General features: G+C 39.5%; 1 protein-coding gene across 1 annotated transcript in view; it reads left to right on the top strand.

The window, feature by feature from the left end:
- Nucleotides 1–3,450: 3,450 nt before the first annotated feature.
- The window catches only part of CPVL (carboxypeptidase vitellogenic like), a 1,090,549-nt gene continuing 1,070,723 nt past the window's right edge, over nucleotides 3,451–23,276 (top strand). The window contains exon 1 of the mRNA XM_053714190.1: nucleotides 3,451–3,694. The gene's annotated coding sequence lies outside the window, so the exon portion shown is untranslated. The remainder of the gene's footprint in view (nucleotides 3,695–23,276) is intronic.

Here is a 23,276-nt window from a genome sequence, read left to right as displayed (position 1 = left end):
GGTATGATAGAGATGGTCTCTATCCTTGGTCTCATTTAAAAAAAAATATTTGTATTAATTTTAAATAAAGATATCAATAAAGTTGAATTTCAGATATAAATATATATTGTTTGCAATTTGTATTAGTCATTTTGGGTAATTCACCATAGTATAGTATATCCTTGGCGTCATTCCTTTTTTTTTCCCACAACACCTGTGGCCTACCCATTCCAACAGCTGTGGGACATTTCCCACTAACGTCTCAGGGATAGGCAAGGTGTCCGTACACGGACACAGGTGTCCGTGACTAGCCCTTGCAGTGTCCACCACAACTTTAGTATATCTTTCCTGGTTATAGGATCAGAGGTATCTGCATCAGTATAATAACACCCAGCGCTATATAATGACACAGTAGTGACACTGGCACATGGGTATAGCCAGAGGAGGGCTGGTTATAGGGTCAATAGTATCTGCATCAGTATAATAACACCCAGCGCTATATAATGATACAGTAGTGACACTGGCACATGGGTATAGCCAGAGGAGGGCTGGTTATAGGATCAGTAGTATCTGCATCAGTATAATAACACCCAGCGCTATATAATGACACAGTAGTGACACTGGAACATGGGTATAGCCAGGGGAGGGCTGGTTATAGGATCAGTGGTATCTGCATCAGTATAATAACACCCATCACTATATAATGACACAGTAGTGACACTAGCACATGGGTATAGCCAGAGGAGGGCTGGTTATAGGATCAGTAGTATCTGCATCAGTATAATAACACCCAGCGCTATATAATGATACAGTAGTGACACTGGCACATGGGTATAGCCAGAGGAGGGCTGGTTATAGGATCAGTGGTATCTGCATCACAGACATCCCAAGTCTCCCGGAAGCTCCGGGAGTCTCCCGCATTCAAATACCTCCTCCCTGACGCCCGCAAATGAATTGAACTCTCCCGGAAGGAGTGGTAATTTATTAATATTATTTCTTCAGCTAACAGAGCGTGCATAACGATTTTTTGTGTGATATCTGACAACACAAAACAAATTGTTATGCACGCTCTCTGTTACTAGGCAGAGTACTCTCACTGTGCGTGTTCTACATTTTCGTGATTGGCGCTTTACTGGTCCACTTCCTGTGTTGCTGTGGTAACCACCCGGTAAAGCTAGTAGTTAGTGCAGACGCGGTCATAGGATTGAAGTAAGTGGGACACATGTCAGATCATGTCGTTAATAGTACTGTTTTATGTTATACGCATCTAGCCTGGTAACTAACTAGACTTAATCAACTGGATTTTAACATCCTCAAAGCTCAAATAAGAACCCAAATCTAGAAAGTTATGTAAGTACTGAATTGAAAATGACAGGGATACAAAATAAAGGTGTAAAATAATTTAATACTGTCACTTTGTTGATGATTTGCATGGCATATTTATAATTTATGTGACAGTTGTTTTGGGACCTCTTTTTGAATCTTCTATCGCTACTTGGCACCTTTGACATGCTTTTTAGCCAGTCAGAATAAAGAGTCACACACTTTAGGGGAACTATGGATATATATATATATATATATATATATATATATATATATATATATATATATATATATATATATATATATATATATATATATATATATATATATATACAGTAGTAGTTTAGTCTATCACCACCATTTTTTCTACATATATACACATGAATGTATAATACATTCATGTGTATATATGTAGAAAAAATTGTGTTTTGAATGGGTTTTTTTTGGCAGATTTTTTTTATTGCACATGTAATTTTTTTCCATACTTTTTTTTTTTATAATAACACCCAGCACTATATAATGACACAGTAGTGACACTGGCACATGGGTATAGCCAGAGGAGGGCTGGTTATAGGATCAGTGGTATCTGCATCAGTATAACACCCAGCACTATATAATGACACAGTATTGACACTGGAACATGGGTATAGCCAGGGGAGGCTGGTTATAGGATCAGTGGTATCTGCATCAGTATAATAACACCCAGCGCTATATGACACAGTAGTGACACTGGCACATGGGTATAGCCAGAGGAGGGCTGGTTATAGGATCAGTGGTATCTGCATCAGTATAATAACACCCAGCACTATAAAATAATGTTTTTAATTTCAAATGTACCTTGGTGTCCTTCACTGAGGTCTGTACTTTAGAAAATGTCCACCACAGCCTTTGTCTGTGCCTATCCCTGTTAAACGTCTCCCTCACCTTTATGTCCTGGAAAGCCTCCAAGAAATGTTGTGATGTAGGATATGTACAAAAAGGGTGATAGCTTTTAATAGAAGTATTTTTGCTAGCATGTATGCAATGCAAAAACAATTTGAATTGCATTAATTTGCAAGTCCTTCCTTTATTTTAAACATGAGATTAAATGAAAATATCCTTAAAGACACAAAATGTGTGGTTGTGTTTTAATATTAGTTTATATAATTTACCTTGGTTATGTTTTAAAATTTGAATATGTGAAAACGTTATTGTAATTTTTAGCATCCAAAAATTACCACCTATATGGATAAAACAACATTTTACTTCCGATATTTAAAGGGACAGTCAAGTCCAAAAAAAAATATCATGTTTTAAATAGGGCATGCAATTTTAAACAATTTCCCAATTTACTTTTATCACCAATTTTGCTTTGTTCTCTTGGTATTCTTAGTTGAAAGCTAAAACTAGGTTCATATGCTAATTTCTTAGACCTTGAAGACTGCCTCTAATCTGAATACATTTTTACCACTAGAGGGCATTAGTTCACATGTTTCATATAGATAACATTGAGCTCATGCACGTAAAGTGACCTAGGACTGAGCACTGATTGGCTAAACTGCATGTCTGTCAAAAGAACTGAAATAAGGGGGCAGTCAGCAGAAGCTTAGATACAAGATAATTACAGAGGTAAAATGTGTATTATTATAACTGTGTTGGTTATGCAAAACTGGGGAATGGGTAATAAAGGGATTATCTGGTGTTGACTGTCCCTTTAAAAAAAAAAAAAAAAAAAAAAAAAAAAGTGTTTAGTTGTCCATCTTAGCAAATGTTGAATGTTGCACATATGCTTCCAGTGTATAAAATATACAGGAAAGTTTATATATTTGCACATCTCTCTGGTCTAGAATTTTTTGTTTGTCTGTTAAATTCCATAAAAAGAGCAATAAATGTATTTCCTTTTTTTTATCTTGATATAAAACAAAGACAACATAACTATTTCAATATTTTTTTTAAAACCTATCAAATATATATTTTAATCTATAATTTCTATTTCAGTAAGACATTTAAAATGACTGAAAAGTTATTGGAATAAATCTGACAGCACCTTACTAAACCAAATTACAGATACATTGCAAAGCACAATTGTCTGAGTCTTCCCTCATCTTCAGCGCCATCTACTGGATTAATACAGGTAGTTAGCCCATAATTACATACGGCTGTGCTGTTTTGTTTGGATTGTAGGGCTCACGTGTTTTTAGTCACACGATTTGTAACCTCTTCCCGTCACGGCCCAGTGCTTGAAAAAGGGGAATTGGACTAAGTGTGAAAATCCTGTGAATGTGCTGCATCGCAGAGATTGCTTGTTACCGTCTGCACATACTGCTTATTCCACGACCAAAGCTAATAGCAGCTCTGCCCATGCATTGTTACAATTTGTTTTTCATCAGTTAAAGCCCACACAGAGCACCTGGTAAGTAGAGCTTTAAACCAGATTTGTGTATTGTTAGTTCCGGTTACACTTGGCTTGTTATAAAACAACTTCCTGCCTCTGCACTTGGTTTTGTAACTCTAATGATTATGAATGGGATTTTACATGTACAGTTGGTGGATTTCCTCCGCAGTCTTCAGCAGTTATTTACTTTTAGTGAACACTGTACCTATGATTATTTTATGCTATTAAAATAATTGTGAATAAAAAGTAAAAAAAATCATTACACAGGAAAAAAAAAAAATATTCCCAAAATAACTCACTAATATTAGTTTATCTATTTTCTTACAGTAAATATATTTTGAAAATGACGCCTTTCATAAAGCTAAACTGTCCTGTAGCTAGCTGAGTGCAATCTAGACAGGATTGTTCATGTATTATTACATTTTATATTCTTTATATATTTTATACAGGGAAAAAAATATTTTAATTATTTGATTTACAAGTTTCAAAATGTGCATTTTTTTTTTAAACCTGCCAATCATTCTAGAGCAGGAGGAAGACAGACTTTAGGTATTTGCAATTCACTTGTACTGGCATATGTAAAAACTATCAGTTTCAGCAGCATACACACATATCCTTCACATGCTCACTGAGCTCTCATTCAAACCCTGCACCTGCTCAGAGCCCTAGCATGTATGGTGTCTGATGACTGTGCCATATAGGCCACTGCATACTGTGAGTATAAGACACTGAAACAGATATTAGTAATCATTGTTTTTTGCAAATAAGTATACAGTATTGCAAAACAAGTTGCTCATTAAAAAGTAAAGGGAAGCTGGTAAATTTCAGAATATAGGAACACATCTTGTGCCAACAGAAGGCTGCTAATGGGGCCAGGAGATGTCAAGTGTTCTGGTGGAAGAAACACTTGTATGGATGCACACAAGTTAACCTGAAACTTCAAGGGCCATGATACCCAAATGTTGAAACACTTGAAAGTGGAAAAAAAGCTGACCAGAAAATATCACCTAAATCTCTCTATGTAAAAAAGAAAGATATTTTACCTCAAAATGTCTTAAAGGGATAGTAAAGTCAAAACTAAACATTCATGATTCAGATAGGGCAGGCAATTTTAAACAACTTTCCAGTTTACTTTTATCATCAAATTTGCTTTGTTCCCTTGGTGGTATTTTTTAAAAGCTAAACCTAGCTAGGCTCATCCTCTACAGATTGCTGCCTTGAACATCTCCATTCCACTTTACAGAGACTCTCTTTACATCTTCAAATACAGTTTCTAATGTTTATATTACCGGACCAATAGAGTACTAATTGTGATAATATTCCTTATGATTCACATTGTTCTTTTTTTAATTAGCCAGCTTTGACTGAACATTATATCAGTCATCCTATATATAACATAGCCATTTGATTGATTACATTTGTCACTGTATCCTCACTATATATATAATTTATTCTCTCTAGGGCGCCCCCTATCTTATACAAAAATCTAGCTAGGCTCAAACTGATTTCTAAACAGTTGAAAACCGCCTCCTAGCTCAGAGCATTTTGAAAGTTGTTCACAGTTAGACTGTGCTAGTTCACATGTGTCATATATATATATATATATATATATATATATATATATATATATATATATATATATATATATATATAATTGTGCTCACTCCCGTGAAGTTATTTAGGAGTCTTCACTGATTGACTACACTGCATGTCTGTCAAAGGCACTTAGATAAGGAGGCTGTCTACAGAGGCTTACAAGGTAATCACAGAGCTAAAAAGTATATTAATATAACTGTTGGTTATGCAAAAATGGGGAATGGGTAATAAAGGTATAATCTATATTTTTAAATAAGAAAAATTAAATTAAATTTTGGTGTAGACTGTCCCTTTCAGTATTCACACCCCATTGTAAAGGACTTTAAGCAGCAAATCAGTATGCCTGTCCCGGGACCGGCTATGGAGTGAGACTCATGCTATTTCTCTATTCAGTTTAAGGAAGTTTACTATGAAATCTCATGAGAGTTAAAGGAACACTGAACCCAAATTTGTTCTTTCATGATTCAGATAGAGCATGACATCTTAATCAACTTTCTAATTTACTCCTATTATCAATGTGTCTTTGTTCTCTTGCTATCTTTATTTTAAAAGCAGGAATGTAAATCTTAGCAGCCACCCCATTTTTGGTTCAGTACCATGGTTATCACTTGTTTATTGGAGGCTTACATTTACCCACCAATAAGCAAGCATAACCCAGGTTCTCAACCAAAAATGGGCCGGCTCCTATGCATAAAATTCCTGCTTTTTAAATAAAGATAGCAAAATAATGAAGAAAAATCAATAGGAGTAAATTAGAAAGTTGCTTAAAATTGCTTGCTCTGCCTAAATATTGAAAGGAAAAAAATTGGGTTTAGTGTCCCTTTAAGTGAAATCTCATGAGATCACAGTAAGAGTTCATGACCTCAGCACTGTTGATGCCGATTGGCTGCTGTTCATTTCTTTATTATTATTATTATCTGCAGCTGAAGTGTAACTTTTTACACAGGACTTACTCTGGTGAGCTGAGGAAATTGTGAGTTAAAATATCATTTTTTTACAGTTATACTGCATCAGTGATTTAGCTTATGAGTATTATGTCCCTTCCAGTAATTCATCCTTATAGCAACAGAGAGTTTTAAAAACTAAATTAACTTGAAATTTGACCCCTTAATGACCGGAGCACTTTTCCATTTGGGACCAGGGCTATTTTTACATTTCTGTGGTATTTGTGTTTAGCTGTAATTTTCCTCTTACTCATTTACTGTACCCACACATATTATATACTGTTTTTCTCGCCATTAAATGGACTTTCTAAAGATACCATTATTTTCATCATATCTTATAATTTACTATAAGTTTTTTTTTTTTTATTAAATATGATGAAAAAATGGGAAATAAACGCTTTTTCTAACTTTAACCCCGAAAATCTGTTACACATCTACAACCACCAAAAAATACCAAGGCCAAATAGTTTAGAAATTTTGTACTGAGTTTAGAAATCCCCAATGTTTACATGTTCTTTGTTGTGTGTGTGTGTGTGTGTGTGTGTTTTTTTTATTTTTTTTTTTTTATTAGACAACCCAAATTATTGATCTAGGCCCATTTTGGTATATTTAATGTCACCATTTCACCGCCAAATGCGATCAAATAAAAATAAAATAAAAACAAAAACAAAATACTTTTTCACAATCTTTAGGTTTCTCACTGAAATTTACAAACAGCTTGTACAATTATGGCACAAATGGTTGTAAATGCTTCTCTGGGATCCCCTTTGTTCAGAAATAGCAGATATTTATGGCTTTGGCATTACTTTTTGGTAATTAAGCCGCTAAACGCTGCTGCGCACCACTCTTGTATGCCCAGCAGTGAATGGGGTTAATTAAGGAGCTTGTAGGGTTAATTTTAGCTTTAGTGTAGTAGACAACCCAAAGTATTGCTCTAGGCCCATTTGGATATATTTCATGCTACCATTTTACCGCCAAATTTGATCAAATAAAAAAAAAAAAATCGTTCACTTTTTCACTAACTTTGGGTTTCTTACTGAAATTATTTACAAACCGCTTGTGCAATTATGACACAAAGGGTTGTAAATGCTTCTCTGGGATCCCCTTTTTCAGAAATTGCAGCAGACATATGGCTTTGGCATAGCTTTTTGGTATTTAGAAGGATGCTAAATGCTGCTGTGCACCACACCTGTATTATGCTCAGCAGTGACTGGGTTAATTAGGGAGCTTGAAGGGTCAATTTTAGCTTTAGTGTAGAGATCAGCCTCCCACCTGATCCCTCCCAAACAGCTCTCTTCCCTCCCCCACCCCACAATTGTCCCTGCCATCTTAAGTACTGGCAGAAAGTCTGCCAGTACTAAAATAAAAGGTTTTTATTTTTTTTTAAATATATTCTGCTGTGTAGGATCCCCCTTAGCCCCCAATGTCCCTGATTCCCCCCCCCCCCTCCCCAATAGCTCTCTAACCCTCCCACCACTATTTGCCACCATTTTGGGTACTGGCAGCTGTCTCCCAGTATCCACTTTGCAAATAAATGTGTGTGTTGTGTGTGTTTTTTTTTTTTTTTTTTTTTTAAAATCCCACTTTTTCTGTAGTGTAGTTGCCCCCCTCCATACCCTCCCCCTTCTAGATCCATTTTTAAAAGCTATTTGCCACAGACCACTTCAAATTTTCTCACTGTGGCTGCCAGATCACGGGCGTGCGTGCCCCACCCCCCGTGCACGCTCCTGCGTGCACCCGACAGCCTCTACAACTGCTGGCTGGAAGTTAGCCAGCGATGGGCCGCCTCCCTGCAGCTGCTCCCACCCACTAACGATTCGCACCATCACTGGCCGATGCATAGAGGGCCACAGAGTGGCCCTCTCTGCATCTGTGTGCCAAAAAAGGTATTGCAGTGATGCCTCAATATCGAGGCATCACTGCAATAACTTGAAAGCGCTTGGAAGCGATCAGGATCGTTTCCACCGCCTGAAACCCCTAAGGACGTACAGGGTACGTCCTTGGTCGTTAACTGAAAATTTTGCAGAACGTGCCCTGTACGTCCTTGGTCCTTAAGGGGTTAAAGGGACATGAAACGCCCAAAAAATTATATCACTATTCAGATAGATCATAGAATTTTAAACACCTTATCAAATTACTTTTATTAACTAATTGGATTAGTTATCTTGATATCCTGCCTTGGAAAGCATACCTAGGTAGGCGCATGAGCTGGAAGCTAGCTGCACATATATACCTCCTTAATGTGACCAGCTAGCTTCCAGTAATGCATTGCTGCTCCTTCAATAAAGGATACAAAAAGAATAAAGCAAAATTGTATGCTCTATATCTGAATTACTGTATTTAAGAAAAATGTGGGTTTTCATGTTCCCTATTTAATCATGAGTAATATATTAAGCATATGATCTGTGCAATGCACTTCCATTATTTAGTTTCCTCTAATTATTTAAATCTGAAATAGAGTTGTTGCTTTTTTCCTATCGCGCATACAGAGGCTGGATAAAATCCCAAAGGATGAACAACACTAACATATTACACAGTGATTGTTTGATTAGTGAGTAGCGCTGCGGAATTTGTTGGCGCTCTACAAATAGCCGATAATAATAAAGGTACCTGGCCACAGTAAATGAGAAGATAAATAATGCTCTAAGTGGCATGTCCTGAACTTCAAAATTTGTGACAAGAAAATGACAGGTTACGACTGTTTTTAAATGACTGGTTACACAAAAATTTTTTATTTAAAAGGGCAGTAAAGTCAAAATTAAAAGTAAATGAATTGGAAAGAGCATCACATTTTAAACAATTTTCTAATTTAGTTCCGTTATCAATTTTGCTTAGTTCTCTGGGTATCCTTCATTAAAGAGAAATCCTAGGTGAACTCAGGGGCGTGCACTTGACTAGCTATTTTGCAGTAGTGTTTGCAACATTAGTTTTGGCAATGTTTTGTAAACAGATACAAACACTACTAGACCCGTGCACTATCAAGAGAACAAAACAAATTTATAATAGAAGTAAATTGTAAATTTGTGTAAAAGCAGATGCTCTAGCTGAATCATGACAATTTTGACTATACTGAAGATTAAATATAAAGTTGTGAATTGTGTTGATTCTATATCAATTTATCCACTTACGGCATTAAAGGGCCATAATATTAATAATATTATCAGGTATTTTGTAGAGCGCCAACAGGTTCCGCAGCGCTATGAACATAGGTGGTGTATTTAAAAAAAAACAACAAAAAAACAATTACAGGGATCAAATGGGTAGAGGGTCCTGCCGACTGTTGCACTGTTGTAGTAAGCTTTTATGAAGGTGGACTACAAACATCTGGGCTCATAGGCTTACATGCTATGGGGTTTAAGAGGATAGTAGTGGAGATAGGAAGGTTAGTGTAGATCGTATGCGTCTATGAATAGTAGAGTCTTCAGGGAGCATTTGAAGCTTTCAAAACTAGGGGAGAGTTTTTGTGCAGCGAGGCAGAGAGTTCCATAAGATGGGAGCCAGTCTTGAGAAATCTTGTAAACGGGAATGTGAGGAGGTAACAAGAGGAGAAGAGTAGGAGATCATGAGCGAAGGGGACGGGAGGGAGAGTATCTGGAGACAAAGTCTGAGATGTAGGGGGAAGCAATGCAATTGAGGGCTTTGTGTTTTAGAGGGAGGATTCTGTGTTTAATCCTGGAAGCCAGTCAAGGGATTGACAGAGAGGTGTGGCAGATGAAGAGCGACTTGTAAGGAAGATGAGTCTGGCAGAGGCATTCATTATGGATTGTAAAGGAGCTAGGCGGTAGCTAGGGAGACCAGAGAGGATGGAATGCAGTAGTCGAGGCGGGAAAGGATGCGAGAGTGGATTAAAATCTTAGTTGTCTTGTGTAAGGAAATGTCTAATTTTAGAGATGGTTTTTAAGATGTAGCGGCAGGCTTTAGCCAAAACTGAATGTGAGGAGTGAAAGAAAAATTTGAGTCAAGGGTGACCCCAAGACATCGGGCATGTGAGGCTGGGGTAATGATGGAGTTATCAACAGTTAAAGACATGGGTGGTGGAGATTTTGGAAGAAGGGTGGAAAATAAGGTGCTCAGTTTTGGAGAGATTTAGCTTGAGGTAGTGAGAGGACATCCAAGATGAGATATGAGAGAGAGACAGTTAGTGACACGGGTTAGCAAGGAAGGAGATAGGTCTGGTGCAGAGAGGTAGATTTGGGTATCGTCGGCATACAAATGCTAATGAAACCTGTGGGACCTTATTAAGGAACCTAATGAGGACGTGTAGATTGAGAAAAGGACAGAGCCTTGTGGTACCCCAACAGTAAGAGGTAACGGGGCAGAGGATGCCCCAGAGAAGGCTACACTAAAGGTACAGATAGGAAGAGAACCAAGAGAGCTGTGTCGCAGATGCCAAAGGATTGGAGAGTATGAAGCAAAAGAGGGTGGTCGACAGTATCAAAGGCTGCAGACAGATCAAATAGGATAAGTAGAGAGAAGTGGCCTTTGGATTTTGCTGTACGTAGGTCGTTGGTAACCTTAACAATTGCTGTCTCTGTTGAGTGAAGGGGGCAAAATCCAGATTGCAGTTGATCAAGGAGGGAGTTTAATGTAAGGAATTGGGATAGACGTGCATATACTAGCTTTTCAAGAAGCTTTGAGGCAAGAGTGAGTAGGGAAATGGGGCGTTAGTTGGATGGGGAGGTTGGATCGAGAGAAGGTTTTGAGTATAGGTGTGAATAATGCATGTTTAAGAGATGTGGGAACATACCAGTGCTGAGGGAGAGGTTGAAGATGTGTGAGTATAGGGAAAAAGAGAGGGAGGGGAGTAGTTGTGAGGGGATGGGGTTGAGGGGACAGGTGGTGAGAGGATAGTATAAGGGCATAAACTTCTTCCTCTAACAGGGGCAAAAGAGCTAAATTTATGGCTGTGGGTTTTGGATGATTGTGAGCTTTTGAGGGGGTGGGAGACCGTTTTTATGTTGAGAGCTGATTTCATTTCTGATGATTTCTGAGCTGAGAGAAAAAGTTGTGGTGGGGGTTTGAAGAAAGAGTAGAGCTAAGAGTGGAGAAGTAATGTTGCTTATATTGATTAAGGGCAGAATAGTAAGAGTTCAAGATGAACTTTTAGTGAAGAAAGTCAGCAGAACTCCGAGATTTCCTCCAGTTACGCTCAGCAGTACGGGAACATTTGCGTAGGTACCGTGTGAGAGGAGTATGCCAGGGCTGAGGATGAGTGTATGTTTTCCGAGCTATGGTAGTTGAGGCCAGATTATCAAGGACAGATGTAAAGGTGGAGTTATAGTGGCAGATTCATCAGGACAGGAAAAGGAGGGGAGAGAAGAGGTAGCTAGCGAGCTGTTGCTGATCTAATGACTTGATACTTCTGTGAAGTTTAGCGTGAGGGGTAGAAGGAGGGAGAGTTGTAGGAAGGGAGGTGATGTTACAAGTGAGGAGGTGGTGGTCAGAAAGGGGAAAAAGGGGAAAATCAGATAATGGGAGAGTCAGTCCATTGTGACAGGCCGAAAGAGGAAGCGAGTTGCAGAGGAGGCAGTGGAATTATCAACAGGGAGGTTGAAGTCACCAAGAATGAGGGCAGGGGTATCTGAGGAAAGGAAGTAAGGTAGCCAGCTGGCAAAGTGATCTAGAAATAGTTGTGGAGTTATATGACTGCAACGCGTAGAGACAGGGGTGAGAATAAGAGAATTGTGTGTTTTGAATGAAGAAAATGTGAGGGAAGAGAAGGGCTGTATTTGTTGGTGCAACAAGAGAAAAGTAAAATACTAACACCACCTCATCTATTGTCAGACCTAGGAGTGTGGCTGAAGTGGAGGCCCTCATGTGACAGTGCAGCAGAGGAAGCGGTTTCTGTGAGAGCCAGAAGATTGAGAGAGTGGGAGATAAAGTTCCATAGTGCACAAGTGAAGGGGGTGGTGGCTTTAGATGCAAGAGGAATAAGATTAAGGTTACCAGAGTTTTTGTTTTTTTAACTCTATTGAAGGGCACACATGGGTGTGCAGGGCAAGGAAGTTGTGGGGGACCAGGATTAGGGGAAATGTCGCCAGCAGCTAGTATGAGCAAGAGGGAGAGTGACACGAGATGCAGATTTGCAGTAGTGAGACTGTTTTTGTGATGAGTTGCAAGGGGGAGACAGAGTCTTTAGGAATGTGTGAAGTTCATGAATACAAAAGTGAGGTTAAAAGAGATGGGCTAAGGAGTAATTGAGCAAAGTAGTTTGTTAAACAGACAAAAGGTGGCTAAAAGGATATTAAGATAGTGTATAAAACTCAGTATTAAAACAGAATTTGCCTTGTCCAATCCTTGTATAATATGTTGTGCGATAAATTAAGAGATGTGAACAGATGATCTTGCAATATAGCTATCTATGCCTGTATTGCTACCCCTGCATTGATTTCCCCATAGCAGTGAACCCACATTTTTTTTTACTTTTGTGATTCAGAGCGTGCAATTTTAAGCAACGTTCTAATTTACTCCTGTTATCAAATGCACACATTATGATAAAAACCAGGGATATTGGTTTAAGTATGAGTGTGTTTATTCCTGGCAGACAGTAAGGGGAGTGGGAGGAAGGTAGTGTAAAGCGGGAGGGGAAGAGGAAAGAAAGGTAGGGGGAAGATTAAAAAAAAAATAAAAAGTGTAATGTGTGCTGCTCAGCAGGCCCCCACTCAGTTTGGCCTACTACCGCATGTCACGCCTCCCCATGGAAGTGTATCTATTTCTCCTCGGAGTCAATTCCTTCCAGTGTCTCCGTTATTCCAAAGTTAGGCTAACATCTCATAGGTGTCTAATTTAGCGGTCCGGGCATAATGGTATTTCTCGAGTTGTAGCAATCTTGGTACCCCCTGCCTCCAATCCGAGGCCAGGGGTATTTGTGCATTTTTCCAGCGAGCTGGGATCAGATTTTTTGCACTTGTTAGCATTAATAGTGTTTTCTTTATCGGGTTCTGGATTTTAAATGGGAAATGAAACGGCAATGTCACCGGGGCTTTTGGGACTTCCAAATACAATATTGTTTGCATATCGCCCCACACCTCGGACCAAAACATCTCCAGCAAGGGGCAGTCCCACCAGATATGTATTATGGAGCCCACATCCCCTCCAACATTTATCTGAGGTGTTAGGATTGATAGCCTTTAGTCGGGTTGGAGTGAGGTACCAACGACTCAGTAGCTTATAGTGAGTTTCGGTCTCCGCACGTACACAAGAAACTGTCTTAGCGGCCCGGAATATCCGTTGCCACTCCTGTGTGTTGAATTCAACGCCTAGTTCTAAGTGACACTGTCTAGTGTAAGTTGGGAGCTCATTGCCCCCTCTCAGGAGGAGCCCATAGATCCTAGAGCTCAGATGTCTTGAAGGGTTATGTGCACAGAGTACCATCCCCAAAGGTGTATGATCCTGAGGAAAAGTTGTTTGTACTTATGTGTGGAGTTGAAGTGGCCTATCAGTAGGTACACAAACCATGGTAATTTGAAGTCGGGGTACTCACTCAGTAGTTCTTCTCTGGTCTTTAATCTCCCATATGTGACAAATTGTATAATTTTGTTATTAGTAAATTTTAGTTTGGGTTAGTGTCAGTATGGCCTGTATTGGAATCCCTGGGTTACCATATACCGGGGACAGCAGGGAGTTTGCTTTGGAGATATGAGGATCTGTTCTAACAGTCTTGTCCCAGTCATCTAGTAATTCACTAGTCAAAGGATAATGGGCAACAGATGAGGGTCTAAATTTTGTCAGTCCACAAGAGGGAGGCAAGATTTGTACGAAGGATATTAGCGTCAAGCTGTATCCAATCTTTTTGGGTGTTGTTGTGGCACCACTCGGCCACTCTTTGGAGAAAAATAGCCCTTCTGTAAAGGAGGAGATTTGGGAGTCCCAGTCCGCCATCCTCCCTAGGGAGGTACATGGTTCTCCTGTTTACACTTGGTTTAATGTCCTTCCAAATGTATTATTCTATTAGCTTTTATAGGGAGGGGAGAAATGAATATGGGAGAGGAATTGGTATGGTCTGTGAGATATACAACACCCTGGGAAGAATATTCATTTTGATAACATTAATTCTTCCCAGCCAAGAGATGGTTTTGTGTTTCCATGCAGATAGGTCGTTGACAATGTCCTTTTTAAGGGACGCGTAATTGGCCTCAAAAATATCTGAAACCGTGGCCGAACGATTGATACCTAGGTATTTCAGTTATTTAGTGTTCAGTAGAAAGGGGCTATGGGTTTTAAGTAAAGTCTGTGTAGCAAGGGTTAAGGTGATGCTGAACAACTCTGATTTAGTATGGTTAAGGAGGAAATGAGATACCTCATGGTGAACTCATCTAGCAGAGCTGGGATGGATGACTCCACTTCTGTGAGCGTAAAAAAAGAGATCATCAGCATACATTGCAATTTTATATTCCCTGGTTCCCACCCAAATCCCCTGTATCAAATGGTTGGCCCTGATACTACTTGCCAGAGCCTCGATAGATATGGCAAACAAGGGCGATAGCGGACACCCCTGCCTAGTGCCATTTGAAATTGTAAAGGAGGCTGAGAGGATGTTGTTGACTTTGGCATTGGGTGCTGAGTATAGGGCGAAGACCATTCCTAAGAATCTTTTACCAAAACCTATCCTCTCCATAGTGCTCCTAAGGAACTGCCAATTCACTCTATCAAACGCCTTTTCTGCTTCTGGACAGAAGGGCAAACTGGATGGCATTAGTTTTTAGTCATCAATTAATTGTAGGACTTTCAAGGTATTGTCTCTCGCCTCCCTCCCCGGGACGAACCCTACCTGGTCTAGGGAGATCAATGTGGGGAGAACCGTATTAACTCTGTTAGCTAAAGTTTTCGCTAGAATCTTTAAGTCAGTGTTGAGCAATGAAATTGGTCTATAGTTTTGTGGTTTGTCCGTAAGTTTACTCGGTTTTGGCAGTACAGTGATATAAGCAGTAAACATAGTAGCGGGTAGTGTTTCCAAATCTGGTATGTTAAATAAATTTTGCAGCTGGGGTAATAAGGTGGGCAGAAAGGTTTTGTAATATTTGGCCCCAATCCCATCAGTGCCTGGGCTTTTCCCGTTAGGGAGATCTAATAGCGCAATTTGTATTTCCTCCTGTGTGACAGGTGACTCAAGAAATTCTATGGTCTCCTGTTCCAGTGTCGTCCGTTGAACCCTGGACAGGTATTCTGCTCTAGATTCTTCCCCGGGGGTGGGGTCGGTAAAGAGGATTTAAGATTGTATAATTGGCTATAATATAAGCGGAAAGTCTCTGCTATGTTAGGACTATCTTTATGATTATTGCCGTCCTTGTCTTTTACCATGTAAACATGGGTTTTCAGTTGTGAGCGGCGGAGTTCTCTAGCCAATAGTTTCCCCGCTTTGTCACCCCCTTCATAGTATGTTTGTCTCAGCAACAGAGCTTTCCTCTGATTCTCTTCTTGCAATAGTTGTTTTAAAATCTAACCTAGCTTGTGCTAAAGTTATTTCTAAAGTGGTGTCCGACGCATTTCTTTTATGTTGTTCCTTTAAGGACGTTATGTGCAGCAGGATGTAATTACAGGGAGTGCAGAATTATTAGGCAAGTTGTATTTTTGAGGATTAATTTTATTATTGAACAACCATGTTCTCAATGAACCCAAAAAACTCATTAATATCAAAGCTGAATAGTTTTGGAAGTAGTTTTTAGTTTGTTTTTAGTTATAGCTATTTTAGGGGGATATCTTTGTGTGCAGGTGACTATTACTGTGCATAACTATTAGGCAACTTAACAAAAAACAAATATATACCCATTTCAATTATTTATTTTTACCAGTGAAACCAATATAACATCTCAACATTCACAAATATACATTTCTGACATTCAAAAACAAAACAAAAAGAAATCAGTGACCAATATAGCCACCTTTCTTTGCAAGGACACTCAAAAGCCTGCCATCCATGGATTCTGTCAGTGTTTTGATCTGTTCACCATCAACATTGCGTGCAGCAGCAACCACAGCCTCCCAGACACTGTTCAGAGAGGTGTACTGTTTTCCCTCCTTGTAAATCTCACATTTGATGATGGACCACAGGTTCTCAATGGGGTTCAGATCAGGTGAACAAGGAGGCCATGTCATTAGATTTTCTTCTTTTATACCCTTTCTTGCCAGCCACGCTGTGGAGTACTTGGACGCGTGTGATGGAGCATTGTCCTGCATGAAAATCATGTTTTTCTTGAAGGATGCAGACTTCTTCCTGTACCACTGCTTGAAGAAGGTGTCTTCCAGAAACTGGCAGTAGGACTAGGAGTTGAGCTTGACTCCATCCTCAACCCGAAAAGGCCCCACAAGCTCATCTTTGATGATACCAGCCCAAACCAGTACTCCACCTCCACCTTGCTGGCGTCTGAGTCGGACTGGAGCTCTCTGCCCTTTACCAATCCAGCCACGGGCCCATCCATCTGGCCCATCAAGACTCACTCTCATTTCATCAGTCCATAAAACCTTAGAAAAATCAGTCTTGAGATATTTCTTGGCCCAGTCTTGACGTTTCAGCTTGTGTGTCTTGTTCAGTGGTGGTCGTCTTTCAGCCTTTCTTACCTTGGCCATGTCTCTGAGTATTGCACACCTTGTGCTTTTGGGCACTCCAGTGATGTTGCAGCTCTGAAATATGGCCAAACTGGTGGCATCTTGGCAGCTGCACGCTTGACTTTTCTCAGTTCATGGGCAGTTATTTTGCGCATTGGTTTTTCCACACGCTTCTTGCGACCCTGTTGACTATTTTCAATGAACCGCTTGATTGTTCAATGATCACGCTTCAGAAGCTTTGCAATTTTAAGAGTGCTGCATCCCTCTGCAAGATATCTCACTATTTTTGACTTTTCTGAGCCTGTCGAGTCCTTCTTTTGACCCATTTTGCCAAAGGAAAGGAAGTTGCCTAATAATTATGCACACCTGATATAGGGTGTTGATGTCATTAGACCACACCCCTTCTCATTACAGAGATGCACATCACCTAATATGCTTAATTGGTAGTAGGCTTTCGAGCCTATACAGCTTGGAGTAAGACAACATGCATAAAGAGGATGATGTGGTCAAAATACTCATTTGCCTAATAATTCTGCACTCCCTGTATATTTTTACCTGGCCTGTTTCAGTACTCTGGCTTTGTGTTTTTATTAGGTGTCCCCTAATGACACTTTTTTATGCGCCTCCCATATAGTTGGTAGTGCCAAGTCCTCTGTCAGATTGAGATAAAAAAATGCTGTCATCATGGAGGCAATGTCCTCCACTATAAGTGGGTTGCTCAGTAGTGTATCGTCTAGTCGCCACAGAAAGGGAGTAGCTGGGTGTCTGGCCACATTTCGCATGTAACCGGCGCATGGTCAGACCAAGTGATGGGGGGGGGGGGGGGAAATGTCACTTTGTGTTATATATGCTATGCCTTGTGAGTCTGTGAAGTAGTCGATACGTGAATATCTCATATGTGGGTTGGAGTAATAGGTAAAATCAGTTTCCGTTGGGTGCATAGTACGCCAAACATCGTGTAACAGGTGTGTTTTAAGAGTATTATTGATATGTTTCAATATGTGGTGTGAGACACTAGAGACTCCGTTGTATGTATCCAGTCTACATTTACAAGCGTTATAGGTCTACCGTACATGAATCCTACTATTATGATGAATCTCCCCTCTTTTTGTCCCTTTCGATACTTTGCGTCTGAAAGGGGACCCTGTGGTGTATGAGTATTCCTACCCAGTTTTGTTTGCGTGGGCCTGAGGCGAAAAAGGCAGTAGGGTATCGATGGTTATGCCATTTAGGCTCCTTGTGTTTTGCAAAATGAGTTTCCTGCAAAAACGACAAGTCTCCTTGTAATCTATGTAGCTCATGGGAAACTATAGAGCACTTCCCACTTGAGGTTTAGCTCCTGGGGGTGCCATCTCAAAAAAAAAAAAAAAAAAAAAAAAAAAAAGGGAGGTGAAAGAGTAGGCTTAGGGAAGGAACAGGTTTTTAGCAAGTTTTATACACAGAAGTTACCCTGAGTGAATATGCTCAGAATGAAAACAAGCCTTAATGTGTAAATGCAAACACCTACTGTGCAACAATAAAACTCTTTTTTTTCAGTGAAACTCTAAATGGAATGTGCCTTTAGCTAGTCCTTTTATAAATTATTATTGGGCAAAATATTGATATAACTTGTATAAATATTACCAATCCTTAAACAAATACAATATAATATAAAGTGTGAACCGAGGAGGAGCAGCTGGTCCTGGAAGAATTGGATGCTTTAAACTATTATCGGCCATATGAGTATTCTTAATACCTGAATAAAAACCATTACTTACATACAGCTGGAATATCAGAGGTTACAGACCTGAACAGGGTTACCTGACTAAGTCCTGCTCAGTTAAAGAGAATTCCACAATACACTGCATGCTTGTACCCTGTGAAAAAGAGCATAGGTTAATTAGATGGACCAGTCTGTCTAATTTTGCTGCTGTGGATCTTCAGGTGGCAGCTCATGATGCTGCAAATTATCCAAGACAGGGGTTGTGATACCCAGAGTGGCACAGAAGGGATCCAGATCTTCCAGTGTCCTGTACAGAGCTTTTTTTCCCGTAATTGGTGGCCACTATGCATGTTGGGAAACCCCAACGATATTGAATCTTGTTGTTCTGTAATGTAGTAGTGAGGAATCTAAGATCCCTACAATTTTGGAGGGTCGCAGGACAGAGGTCTGAGAACAGTTGAAGAGTGATGCCCACATGTTGGATCAGATGTTTGTTTCTGTTGTGGCGGAGAATCTCTTCTTTGTCTTTGTAATTTAACAGTCTGAGAATAACCTCTCTTGGAGGCGCCTTTGCAGAAGGTTTCGGGCGCAAGGCCCTATGAGCTCTTTCGATGGTGACTTCCGGCGACATAGGGGTACCTTTTTATCACCCTAAAAAGATTCTGCAAGTACCCCTGCAGAGTATTAGGATTGACACTCTCGGGAATACCCCGTATATGCAGGTTATTCCGTCTGCCACGATTGTCTAAGTCTTCAATTCGTTCCATCAGATTTTGGATCATGTTGGTGTTGTGTTGTTTCCTTTAACTGCTCTTGCATAGAGCTCTGAGAGCTCTCAATAGTTGTAACTCTTGAGTTAATTCTGTCACATCTCTGCGTAGTTCCCCAAACAAATTCTTGATCTCAGACACAACCTCCTCAATGTCCTCTTTAGACGAGAGAGTTTTCAAGTCATCTTTTGTGACAGTGCGTGGGTAGTGTAATTTCTGAGGGTATTTGGTCAGAATCAGATGATTTAGGGTCAGGCTGAGGGTGAATATCATCTGAGGTTCTATTCCTTTAAGGTAGTGATTCATATTCCTAGTTTTGGCTCCTTTTATCATTAAGGCCAGATTTTTTCTGCGCCATGTTGCAGTCTCTATTATACATTGCAGATGAAGTATGTACAGTCTGCTTCTGTGTGCAATTGTCTTTCAGCTTCTTTACATAAGAGGAAAGCCAGGCAGCCTAATACTCTATCACTCACAGCCTTGCGTTTTAGTCTTATAAAAGTGATATCTTGTATTATCCTCTTTACTTATACAGAGGCCCCTTATGTACTTTTATCATGTCCTCAAGTGTGGGGTTGTGATACGGATAGGGCTATATTCTAAACTTCTGCTTGTGGTATTATAGGCTAATGTATGCCCTGTTCAGTCTCTTAATGCGTGCTTTCAACACTTATCCCTTAGCCCACGATTCCCTGACCAGATCATTAGTGGATCAGGCCCATTCTCAGATATCTTTTATTACCCACCAGACTCCAGTGATCAGTGATGCGGACCTTGTTCCGTGCTGTGACTTATAGGCATGACTAAGATCTGGTGTGTCCGCCGTGAAGATTATGCCCTCTGCTCTTAGTGTCAGATTAGTGCTGTTACCTTCATCTACATGTCTCTCCAGGTATTAGTTTCGAAAACCTGGATCCGGTGTGGCGCTCCTGCTAGAAATGTTTGTGGCTCCTCACGGGTATTTCTGGCCCCTGGAGAGGTCACAGCAGAAGGTGCGTTGTCTTGTTGTGGCGCAAGCCTGACCTGTGTGGTCTTATTAATGCACCGATCGATCCCTTCAGTAGCAGGCCGGTATGTCCGTCACATTCACAGGCTGGATTGCGGCCTACCTATGCATTCGCGCTAGCAGTTGGTGGATCTTTTGGCTTGATCCGTTTGGAGTGCTGTCCCAATGTGCTCAGTATCCCCCTCGATTCAGGTGAGGTGATTGTATTTATTTATTGCCCAGTTTCTGGCATATATTTGTTATGGACTAGCTTTTGGCTCAGGAGCTCTACTCTGCTGCGGCCATTCTCCTGCACAGCCAGGCTCTGCCCACTTTCGGTATTTTTATTTAAAAAGCAAGAATGTAAGTTTAGAAGCCGGCCCATTTTTGATGAAAAACCTGGGTTGTTCTTGCTGATTGGTGGATAGTCATCCACCAATAAACAAGTGCTGTCCAGGGTTCTGGACTTTTTTTCACATAAAGATAGCAAGAGAACGAAGAAAAAATTAATAGGAGTAAATTAGAAAGTTGCTTAAAATTGCATGCTCTATCTGAATCACGAAAGAAAAAATTTGGGTTCAGTGTCCCTTTAAATGTATATGCCAGAGCATTCAGCTGAATGAAAAAAAATTAGGTCATGACATGATCAGAGGCCAATTGGGAAAATTTGATTCAGGGTGAGAAGTTTTAAAAAACAAACAATAGAATTTGGGGGAGGCTGGGGTTATACCATTAGTGAAATTATAAATGTAGGAATCATAACAAGTATTTGCAAGGTGTGAACATCACATAGATAAAGACAAGATATCAGTAGAGTAAATGTATTACACAGATTACAGACAAATGCAAAAAGAGACTTGCAGTACAGATTACACAAAAACAGGGAAATTGGCAGGATTTGAATTCAGGGACCCCAATTCACATACCTGAAAGCTGAAGAGGGAGTAGGTTAACTCGGCATTCCTTAGCAGATGTCAATAGGCAGTTTGTTAGTTGGTAAACAGCAGTGTTGTGAGTATTATTCTTGTATAATACGTTGTGCCTCACTTATAAATGTTTATTTAAGAGATGTGAACAGATCTTACAATACTGCTACCTAAGCCTGTATTGCTACCCCTGCATGGAATTAAAGGGCCATAATATTAATAAAATGAAATGTGAATTATGTTGATTCTATATTACTGTATCCACTTATGGAATTAAAGGGCCATAATATTAAAATTCAACACAGTGAATTTATGATTATCAATCCTGCACTACTGTGGGGATAAACACACAGTAGAAGTGCCGCTCTGGACCAGAAGACCCTCCAGATCCAATCAGTAATGCACAATTCATGTGTAACTAGCGCTGCTGTTTGGATTAGTGATGATTTCGGCTTTGGAACTGTGTTTAACCCCCACACAGTAGTGCAGGGTTGATCATCTTAAAATGATCTGCTCTAACATAATGGAGTATGTCATTATTATTTTTTTACTATTATGGTCATTTAAAGTGAACTGAAAAATACTAACTGCTCTATATCGGTAGAACAGCATATTGCTTTGTTGCCATATTCACACTTGGGGCTACATTAAAGGGAAACTAAACCCGAATTTTTCTATTATGATTCAGATAGAGAATAACATATTTTTAGCAACTTTCTAATTTACTTCTATTATAACATTTTCTTTGTTCTCTTGGTATCTTTATTTTAAAAAGCAGGAATGTAAAGCTTAGGAGCCAGCCCATTTTTGGTTCAGACCAGGGTTATGCTTGTTTGCTAAATGTAGCCACCAATAAGCAAGCGCTATCCAGGGTTTTGAACAAAAATCAGCCGGCTCCTAAGCTTACATTCCTGCTTTTTAAAATAAAGATACAAAGAGAACAAAGAAATGAGTAAATTAGAAATTTGCTTAAAATTACATGTCTAAATCACAAAAGTTTAATTTTGACTAAACTATTCCTTTTTAAAATATACACGAGTGCAAGGCATCTGGCTTTTTTTTTTTTTTTTTTTTGTGTACGCTGGTTAAAAGCTGTTTGGTTTGTTCCTTTTGGTCTAGTACCCCACAGTATTCTAGAGTGGATGGTGGCTTTGTAAGTCATGTTAGCCCCAGAGAAGGCTGAAATACGTTTTCACAGTGTGTTGTATCCCTCTCTCATATCCTAAGAGTTAACTATATTGCCAATTCAAATTCAGGGACAGAGCAGATAATATACACACTTTGTTTGGATGTGTATGTAGGGTTGCCACCTTTTGCCCAGAAAATTCCTGGACACTTTTTAAGTGGGCGTGGAGGGTGTGTGTCTCAGGGCGTGGTTCGGGGGCGTAGTTTGGGGCGTGGCTTCTTGCAGCATCAAATTTATTATGAAATCAATTTGTGTGTGTGTGTATATATGTGTATATATATATATATATATATATATATATATATATATATATATATATATACACACACACACACACAAATTGATTTCATAATAAATTTGATGCTGCAAGAAGCCACGCCCCAAACTACGCCCCCGAACCACGCCCTGAGACACACACCCTCCACGCCCACTTAAAAAGTGTCCAGGAATTTTCTGGGCAAAAGGTGGCAACCCTACATACACATCCAAACAAAGTGTGTATATTACATTCTTCCTTTTCAAATAAAGATACCAAGAGAATGAAGAAAATTTGATAATAGGAGTAAATTAGAAAGTTGCTTAAAATTGCATGCTCTATCTGAATCACAAAAGAAAACATTTGGGTTCAGTGTCCCTTTAAGCCGTTTTCTATAATCTCTGAAGCATTTTTACTTAGCCTGAAACATTTATTACATTTTCTCCACAGAAACTTATAAAAAAACCCCAATAATTATGGATATTTATTAACAATTTGTACCAAAAACATGATTTTATATTCCTTTCCAGAATTATACATATTAGAGATACCACTATTTAAACTGCAATTGCCAAATTTTGCTTTAGTGATGTTTCATGCAACACATTTTGTGCACTAAAAGGTATACACATGTAAGCTATGGGTGTTTTTTAGTATGAGAACCATAGGTAGGAGTTGCCTTGCAAAGAG

The sequence above is a fragment of the Bombina bombina genome, chromosome 5 (assembly GCF_027579735.1).
Source record: "Bombina bombina isolate aBomBom1 chromosome 5, aBomBom1.pri, whole genome shotgun sequence".
NCBI lineage: Eukaryota > Metazoa > Chordata > Amphibia > Anura > Bombinatoridae > Bombina > Bombina bombina.
This window is presented reverse-complemented; position numbering and strand designations above follow the sequence as displayed.